Raw genomic sequence first — 10684 nt, 5'->3', positions numbered from 1 at the left:
TTGTTACGTTGGAATAAGCTGCTAATGCATGTAGTTAGAGAAGCCTTCATTTATATCAAAGTCCTCAAACTATCAAGAATTAATGTATCCAGAAACATATACCAAGACGCAAAACAACATATATTTCCATGCTCTGTCTGTAACACCAAAGCAAACTTCCTTTATCACATCATTTAAAGGATCAAATTCCAGTACTAATCTAATCCATCATGTAAAGCATACAAGTGCCAACCTAAATTTGCCCATTGGATATATATATATATATATATATATATGTCACTTTATAGCTTATTGCAAACACAATACCTACGTACACTATAGGAACACTCGTGTATATTTGAACACAAGAAGACATGTGCACCGTGCACGGTTCACATGAAGTAAGAAATGAAGAGGAAATAAAGAAGAAGAATACAAAAGAAAATGGAGATGAGGGAAAAAAAAAAAAAACGAATAATGAAAAATGAATTGACAATTATATATGGTTGACATTGGATCTAATATTATATGTAACAACGATTGATCTAAAATAAACATTAAATCAAACAATAATTAAAAGATTTGACAATATAAAAATTTATTGAGGACAAAAAAAGGCAAAAACTTATGAAAAATGGAAACAATAAATATGAACTGAGTCATCAACTCACCATGGTAAGTTTGCTGACGTATAAAAATAGTCAATGGACTACATCGAAAAGTAATTGGCTTACATCAAAATTAAAATCACGTGGTCTACCTACTATATAGGATGAAAAAATTACTTGAACAATATACTTACACCATGGGAACACTCCTATATATTTGAACACATGAACACGTGTTCAAGGTTATATATTTCATTACATTCACAATAGGCACCAAACCGTACCATGGAAACATTCATATAGGCACAACATACTTATAACATACCTACACTATGGGAACACTCGTGTATATTTGAACACAAGAAGACCTGTGCACCACCTGTGCACCACCGTCGCGCAATGTTGTGAGTCCGCCAAAATTTGGTATCAGGGCAGGGTTGCGAAATAGATATATGTTTCGTCGCGCAATGTTGTCATTTCGCCAAAATTTTGGGATTTAGGGTTTAGCGGGAGAGAGAAAGTGAAAACTTTGCGTGACGAATATGGGACAGCGTCGCGCAAGGTTGTAATTCCGCCAAAATTTGGGGTTTAGGTTTTATTGAGGGAGAGAGAAAAGGTGAAAGGTTTGCCGAGATTGCGCCACAATAAATACCTCTTTTGTCGCGCAAGCTTTTGTTTTTGGCCCAAGTGTTCATGAGGGTCTAGAGTAATGAGATCGCGCAAGTCTGCTTTTTGTACACTCGCCAAAAATTTGGACCAAGTGTTCAAGGGGGAAGAAGGTGAAAAGTCTGATTGAGATTGCGTGACTACGAAGCAATAATTTCGTCGCGCAAGACTGTTTTCTGCACACTTTGAGCGACGAATCAACTTTATTCGTCGCGCAAACCCTAAACCCTAAACCCGAAACTAGTTTCAATGATCCAACCGGAAAACTTGTTTTTTTATACTTCGGGATCATATAAGCCAAAAATCGGAAAAAGCAAACATTAAGAAATCAAGTAACGGGACAAAACTTTTCGACGGTTCTAAATGAAAAGTCATGATTTAACGGTTATTTGAACTCCGATTTTGATGATTTTTTACAGCTACATTTCTTGACCCTATATGAATACAATGACTGAATTTGATCTTCAATTTAAGATGTTTACACTAGGGGATACCACATAATCTTATGTTATATTTAACGAAAGTATAAATAAACTCTTCATTGTTGGTGAATATATGGTTTTGATGGCATACGCATTCTACCAAACTAGTTTCAATAATCCAGCCGTCAAACTTGTTTGTTTATACTTCGAGATCTTAGACCCCAAAAATCGGGAAAAAAAAACATTCACAGATCAAGTAATGGGACAAAACTTTTCAACGGTTATAAATGAAAAGTCATGATTTGACGGTCATTTTAACTCCGATTTTGATGATTTTTTACAGCTACACTCCTTGACCCTATATGAATACAATGAACTAATTCGACCATCAATTTCAAATATATATGTGTATATATATTGTATTATAAAATAATATATATTTGCGCGACTAGAGGTATCCTGTCGTCGCACAAAATTTCATCACACGACGGATGTTAGGTTGTCGCCCAATGTTTTAACTTTACGCGATGAGTGGATTGTGGGTCACACAAACTATGCGCGACGAGGATTAATTCGTCGTGCAAGGATTTTGCGCCATTTCCTTATTTAGGTCAAATTGTGTATCATTTTCATTTTTTAAAAATGTTTTGTGTCAATAATTTTCAAACTTTGTATCAAAATGGTTGGATATATTTATTTATTAATGTTTTATAACAATTTTTTTTCATTTTTCATTTTCTTGTATATGTCAATTTATTTAATAATGTCTCACGCGGTTGTTGTTGCGTTGACCTAACTCGGTTGTTCTTTTTCTTTTATAAAGTGAAGTGATAAACTTTCATAAACTCATGAAAAGTCAATCAAAGTTAGAATTGGATACAACCCCCTTAGGTTAGATTGTTTATCATTTTCATTTTTTAAAAGTGTTTTGTCAAAATAAATTTAAAAATTATTATTAAAAGGGTTTGGATATATTGATTTACCAATGTTTTATAACTAAATTTATTTTAATAATGTTTCATTTCTCCACATATATAAGGTTTGGATATAATAACTACATATATTCAAACATTTGTATTACACAAAATTTGTACACTAGCATAATAAAATTACAAAAAAATTCATTATTCATCATCTGAACTATAATAACTTTTGTTATCGTCGCTATCATCACTTTCGGTCTACCAATCCTCTTCTCGGGCCCTCTACAACATCGAATCTTGGAAGATCACCGAGGTCAATTGTAATTGACGGAATCGGTATTTCGATTGAATACACTCCTTGTATTTGAAACGGTTCTTGTATAACATGTGTATCTCAAAGTGTTTCCGCATATCATTTTCCATTGAAGATTCTAAACGTTGGTCAGCCACATTGTCGACGTCGTTGTCAGTTGGGTCTAGTTCTGGTATAGCATACACGTTCTTATGATCCATCTTCTGAACAACTTTCCAACTGCTCCCGGCTTTAGGGTCATCTAGATACACAATTTGTGTTGCCATGTTTGCCAAAATGTAAGGGTCGTCATCATACCAAGTTCTGTTAATGTTCACAGATAGTAAGCCATGGTCGATTTTAACACTTCCCGGCCTATTTGGGTTGCTATCAAACCATCGACATTTAAACATGATCATTTGGTATCGATCTTTGTAAAGAAATTGAACGACAGTTGTGAGTTTGCCATAGAAATCAATGTTCGTAATTTCGCCTCCACCTGGGACATGGACACCGCTATTTTGCGTACACAACTTGAAATCAAGACGAGCTTTGATTTGTCCTTTGTCTTGCCCTTAATATCTAGAATCGTGCCCAGCAATGTGTCGAATACATTTTTCTCAACATGCATCACATCTAGATTGTGCCTCAATTTGAGTTTCGACCAGTATGGGAGCTCAAAAAACATAGGCTTGTGTGTCCAGTTCATATGTGTCGAAGGTCTGGTTCGACTAACTGTTTTTTCGAACGGAGCAAAATCCAAACGGTTAAGCTGTTCCAAGATCTCATCACCGGACCATTCTCTAGGTCTGAGGCGACGCTTTGTGTTCCCATCGAACTCTTTATCTTTTTCCCACCACTCGTGGTCCTATGGCAACCATCTCCGATAACCAAGGTAACAAACTTTTCCCGCTTGCCAACCAGAAGTTACATCTTCCTTGCATACAGGACATGCCATATAACCCTTTGTGCTCCACCCAGAAACCATTGCATGTGCTGGAAAATCATTCAGAGTCCACATAATTGTTGCCCGCAAAGTGAACATCTTCGTAGTTGATTTATCGTACGTGCGAACACCATTTGTCCATAAATCCTTCAGTTCATCAACTAACGGCCTTAAGTAAACATCGATTGACCTTCCAGGATCCTCAGTTATCAAAACAGTCATCATCATGTATTCTTTTTTCATGCATTTCCAAGGCGGCAAATTATATAGAAAGACGAAAATCGGCCAAGTGTTGTGGTGTTGGTTTAGAACCCCATACAGATTGAATTCGTCAGTGGCAAGTCCCAATCTCACATTTTGGGGATCAGCAGCAAACTCGGGGAACGTTCGATCGAACTCTTTCCATGCCTCTCCATCTGCAGGATGCCACATCACATCATCGTATACCCGTTTTTCTTTATGTCATCTCATGTCTGTGGCAGTATGCGTCGACATATACAATCGCTGCAACCTAGGTTGGTTTCAGGGGCAGATAACGCATGACTTTGGTGGGATCTTAGTCGTTCTATTCTGAGATGTCATTTTGAACCTCGACTCATTGCATATAGGGCATGTATCCAACGTTTCATGCTCCTTGTAGAATAACATGCAATTATTTTTGCAAGCATGAATTTTTTTCATAACCCAATCCAAGACCGTTCAACACCTTCTGCCTGTGTTTATGGTCTTTCGGCAAACAATTGTCCGTCGGAAGCATTCTCTTGAAAACACCCAAAAAGTAATCGAAACAAAGGTTCGACATACGATACTTTATTTTTCCGTGCATTAGCTCTAAATGGCCGTGAGAACGGAAAAGCTCTCGCACCCCGGGTATAACTCTTGGTTGGCATTTTTTAACAGTTCTTCATATTGTTCAAACTCCGCACTGTTTATTGGTGTAGGCACGTCATCTTCCCTTTCGTGATTAATGTTAGTCGATGCAAATGGAAAAGCATCCTGTATAATATCCATGACTTGATCATTAGGATCCACAATAAGTTCAACATTGTCCATTCTTATGACATTTGAAGACGAAGCATGCTCTAATTGTTCCCCATGAAGGTTCCAAATGCTATATGTCTCAATCATTCCATTCCTTACTAAGTGAAATCCAACATTTTCAATTGTCTTCCACATGTGTTATTACACCTCCTACAAGGACAACGGATTCTAGTTGCACCCGGGTTGTGTCTACGTGGAAACTCAATAAAATCCTCGATTCCATCCAAGTATTCATCTACGCATCTATTCGGGTTCTATATCCACCTTCTGCTCATAATTCCTGAAACCACAATCACAACACAACAATGACAATAACTTCATACGAAGTTATAATGTCACCTTATGCCTCCGGTAAGGGCCCTATCCCATTCGAGAATGCATAGTCCTGTCACGTAACCTACGGCTACATGAGATTAGATTTCGACATGGATGAATTTTGGCAGCATCTCGATACAGTTCTTGAGATGGGCATAGGTATAAATACCTACGTAACACCCGAAGAACGTACCGAGATGACACCGAAATCTCCACAATCGAAACCTAATCCTGTAGCCGTAGATTACGTGACAACACTATGCATTACCAAACTGTCCAAATAGTGGGACAATTCAAGAATTAATTGGACCGCAGTCATGCTTTACGCATCCATGCACGAAATTCAACTAATCTCGAACGTAAACTAAGTGTTACTAAACATAAAAAATAAAAGTACAAAGTTAATTTTAATTAACAACATAATATAAATATAACTTAATATAAATATAATTTAACAACATAATATAAATATAACTTCACAAAAAAAATATAAACATAACAAACTAACTTTAACATTTTTAATATATAAAACGAATAAAATATATTCTCAATCGTTCTCCACCAATCGCTAATTACAAATATTCCTAACGAGAACAAAATTAATAGCGTTAGTACGAATTTACATTAATACTTTTAAACTAACGACAAAAAATACTTACCCAATTAACGTACTGAATTCCCAGCAGAGGCAGCGGCAGAGAGGTTGAGAGAGAGGCAGAATGCTATATTTTTTGCATTTTGCCTCAGCAATGGCAGAATTCTAATATGAAGAAGAAGAACTTTGCGCGACGAACCATTTATTTCGTCGTGCAAACTGCTGTTGCGAAAAACCATTTTTCCGTAACACAAAATGATTTTTTTCACCGCGCAAGCACATGTCGAAATCAAACTTTTACGCCACGCATGACATTTTCGTTGCACAAACTTTCGTCAAGCAAATTCCAATTACAGTCGCGCAAGAATGTACTGACATCAAACTGTACGCGACGAAAACTATTTCCGTTGCGCAAAAAAAAAATTCCCCCCCTCAATTATTTTGGCGCCCAAAAAAAAATATCTCTCGTTTTCTTGCGCGAAGATAAATGATTTCGTCGCCCAAAGGTGTCTTCTGCGACGAAACCTGTCGTCACACAAGTTTTCGCAGCCAATTAACGGGATCCACTGTTTTGTGTTCACATTTACGCGACGAAGTGTCTCATCGTCGCGCTAGGTTTTCTTACGCGACGATTCTTCTCGCCGCGCAAGTGTTTGGCTCCAACAAAAAACCCGGGTTTTTTTCTCTCACTTTGTGTGACGAAGTAAAATTTCTGTCGCACTAAGACGTTTTGCTCTTCGAAAAATTTGGTCGCACTAGTTTTCAATATTTTGCGCGACGAAACGTTTTTTCCGTCGCTGTAGTGCATTTTGCGCCACGAACTTGTCTTCGTCGCGCAAAATCTTGTCGCGCAAATAGTAAAACGTAGTAGTGTTTCTTATGAAGATTTCAACATTTTTATAATAAAAGCACTTGCTAGAAGCACTTATAAGCAGAAGTGCTTCATAGAGAAGCAATCCCAAACCAGCTTGATTTTCATGGGAGTTCTCCAGCTTCTGAGGTACCGGTATCCAAATATTGCACATGTAAAGTTCTAATAAAATCAACAAAATGTAAAGGTGGTTCAGTCCACTCCAATTCGTCTTCCGACCTCTGTAAACCCATTACCTTTTTGAAGAAATGGTAAGAGAGCTTTATCATTGAAGGCCTCTCAGTCTCCGAATTCTTAACTCTGACTTTGCTTGCGTCGAAAAGATCCTCAAGAATGAAAAGTGGGAGCTGATTTTCGAGCAAAAGCATGTCGGGCACTATATTTGTTGACATCCATGGTTTTTTAAATATCCAGTCATTATCATCTCGCAATTCTTTGAAATGGTACCTCAACATAGCTCAATGACAAAGGCGGCATCAACTAGAATGATACTTACAAACTTGTCGCTACTCTTGAAGTGCTGAGCGTTTCCATAACAACCATGGAGTTCTTGGGCCTTTATTTTCTCTACATAATCCTCCAAGCTAACCTTATTATTCCGATGAAGAAAATATTGTAGGTACCTCTGTTTGTATTCTTCCATGGCTTCTAATTCTTTGTTGTCATGGTGAATTGGGCCTATTGAGACTACTTCCGGGGTGTAAGCGTTATTTCTGCCCCGTAGTCGCAAAGGAACCCTGTAGATACAGCACTCATCAGAGGACCGGCAAGACAAACTATCCAACCGCCGCTTCAAATCTGCTACTGGGGTGTTGGGGTTTTCTACGTCATGTGGAGCTTCATTGCTGCACCCTTCCACATTCTTTTTTTTATTATTTTATCTGATTGTAAGTGATGAGGGTATTATTGGCACCATAATAAACAAATTTTTCAATCATTACAGACATTTCAAGATGGTTCCTTCAAAAATTTAGAAAACTTGCATCACAAAATGCGAAATCGTACAATAGATAGGTGTTTACCCCGAAAATGATCTGCGGGCCATTGGCGTTGGGGTTTGGCCGTGGAGTTTGTTTTTTGCGATTGCGAAGGCTTGCCACTATTGGCAGTGAAAAACTTCAACAGACTGAAAATGGTAAGACTAGAAAATGCGCACCGATATTGACTTTAATCAATCGATTGTGGATTGAGCGGGAAACTAACCCAATACAAGGTTTTTTTCTATGCCTCAATTAAGAGGACTTGAATATTCATCTAGGGGAAAATTGTAACTGATAGAAGCTGAAATTGAAGGATAATGGAAATGACAGAAGTTTATCGAAATATTTATCTATTCATAAAAACTTGAAAGAAAAAGGAAGTACATAAACAACACAGCCTGAAGATTTCTCTATTCAGACCTGTTACATAAAATTAAAATGGAGATTGAAGATTTCTCTATTAATTCAATCTTGTACAAGGAAATATCATGCCAAGAGTTGGCAGAGCATGATAAAGAAAATTCCTCAGGAGTTGTCAACTGGGAAATTCAAATAGTGAAAAAGGAAGGCTGTTTCAAGCTTTTGATCTGGGTTTATAGACGTTGAGTCTGGTTTTTGTTGGTTGAGTTGTGTGTCCCATGCTGATGATTTCTCCTTTAATTTATAGAGAATGGAGGTCGGTTGAATGGACCAGCAGTAAATTTGAAGTACCCACTTGCCATTGGTGAGTGGGTTGCGTGCAAATATAAGTAAACCCAAAAAAGTTGCTAAAAGGCTTTGATGTGATTTGACAGAAGCTATCACCATTAGACTTAAAGAAATCCAAAGTATTAGTCCACTTGCCATTGATTGGTGAGTGACAGCCAAAATTAGCTGGCTAAAAAACAAAAAGAAATGGAAAGATAATGACCACCCTCTCTACTTCTTTCTTTATTCATTCTTTAAGTCCATTTGCATATTATTTTATTCTTCTTTCAACCTTTGTGTAGACTTTTCACGTGTTGAACTTTGGCTTTGTTTTAATATTCTTCACAGAGAATATTAAATTGTTTCCATCTACCACATCTTCATTTTATTCTTCTTTGAATCAACTCACTTGTGTTGAAGTCCCTTCATTGATAAAGTGAAACTTGATTTGCAGCCATTGAGTTTCTCCTCCGAACATGCCTTGATGCATAATGAACTGGGAATGCTAGATTGATCCAATTGCTGCAAATTTCGGATATGTTGTTCTCCACATAACATTCATGGAGAACTTAATTCCATTTGAGCAATAGAAAATATGATTTAGCATGGTTGCAACTGACTGGCCGTAATACACTGCTCTCACGAACAGAAATTATGATTAGTGTTCTGAATATTCTGTACTTGTGAAAATGACGCCAAATTCGGATATATTGTAGTAGACATCCTAATGAACAACTTTCATGAAGAACGAATATTCATTTGAGGAATGGAAGCTGGCCCGAATTGGGCCATAATTAGGCCCAAACTGACACTGTTATCAGCTTTCGCTGTTGCTGGTATGCATCTGATGTTTGATGTCATGAGGATTTCACATTTATCCAAATGATCCCAACTTTGGATATGTTGTAGTAGACATTCTAATGAAAAACATTTATGAAGAAAGAAAATTCACTAGAGCATTGGAATTAGGCCTGAATTGGGCTCGAATTAGGCCCGAATTGCTGCTATAAGCTTGTTACTGGCGTTGTGCATTTTCAGCTCTTAGGATTCAAAATTTGTCCGAATAAACCCAAATTTGGATATGTTGCAGTAGACATAGAGATTTCTTGAATAACGAATATTCATTTGAGGAATGGAATTATGCCTGAATTGGGCCCGAATTAGGCCCGAATTGCTGCTATAAGCTTTTTACTGGCGTTGTGCATCTGGTATTTTCAGCTCTTAGGATTCAAAATTTGTCTGAATAAACCCAAATTTGGATATGTTGCAGTAGACATAGAGATGAACAACTTTCATGAAGAGCGAAATTTTATTTGAGTGCTGGAAGTTGAAGTTTTGGCCCACTCCATCTGACTGCAGCAATGCATGTCTAGCCTTATTTTGGCCATTTTGATGTTCATAGAAAACTATCTACCATTTTAGGCAAAAATACAATTTTTGGTACAAACAATAGGTTGAGAAGATACATTGCAAATTGCAATTATACATTCCTATCCTCCTATAAATAGGTCAATCTCTCTCTCTCTCTCTCTCTCTCTCTCTCTCTCTCTCTCTCTCTCTCTCTCAAAATCGACAAAATAAAAACGTATCAAGTCAAACAAAATTTCTAAGTCAGTTTGCTTTATGATAGTTGTTTTTTGAAGGGGTCCTTAGATCCAATCTCAAAAAGTTTGGCTTTTATTAGTTTTAACCCTGGTTTTTGCAATTTTTTATCTCTACCCACTAACTTTTATCTCTCATTTTTATTACCCATTTTACCCTTTAAAATAAATGGGCAATAAACTAAAAATTCTGATTTAATGCATGTTTTACTACTAATTCAAAATTAAATTAAGTTTTTTTTTTTTTTGGGTCAGAAAAATTGAATTAAGTTTGAACAACCATAAATGTATTCACAACTAAGTAATATTTAAGAAAATAATAAAATTCAGATTAAAGCATACACAAATAATATAGAATACCTATATTTTTAAGAATAGAATACCTATATTTTTAAGAATAAAATACCTATATTTTTAGGAATAAAATACCTTTATATGTTTAAAAAACAAAATAATAAACCTAGAACACATAAGTTTAAAACATTCTAATAAGCTCAATACATATGATCTGCCTATATGTAGGATGAAACAAATTACAGAAACAACATATATACATATATGTTTATTTTAAGAATAAAAAAATTACTTATATGTTTGAAAAATAAAATAAAAAACCTACAACATAGGTTAAAAACATTCTAATAAACTCAATACATATGGTCTACCTACTATATAGGATGAAAAATTTACGTGAACAATATACTTACACCATGGGAACACTCCTATATATTTGAACACATAAACACGTGTTCAAGGTT

The sequence above is a fragment of the Prunus dulcis genome, unplaced genomic scaffold, assembly GCF_902201215.1.
Source record: "Prunus dulcis unplaced genomic scaffold, ALMONDv2, whole genome shotgun sequence".
Classification (NCBI taxonomy): domain Eukaryota; kingdom Viridiplantae; phylum Streptophyta; class Magnoliopsida; order Rosales; family Rosaceae; genus Prunus; species Prunus dulcis.
Note: the sequence above shows the minus strand (reverse complement) of the source record.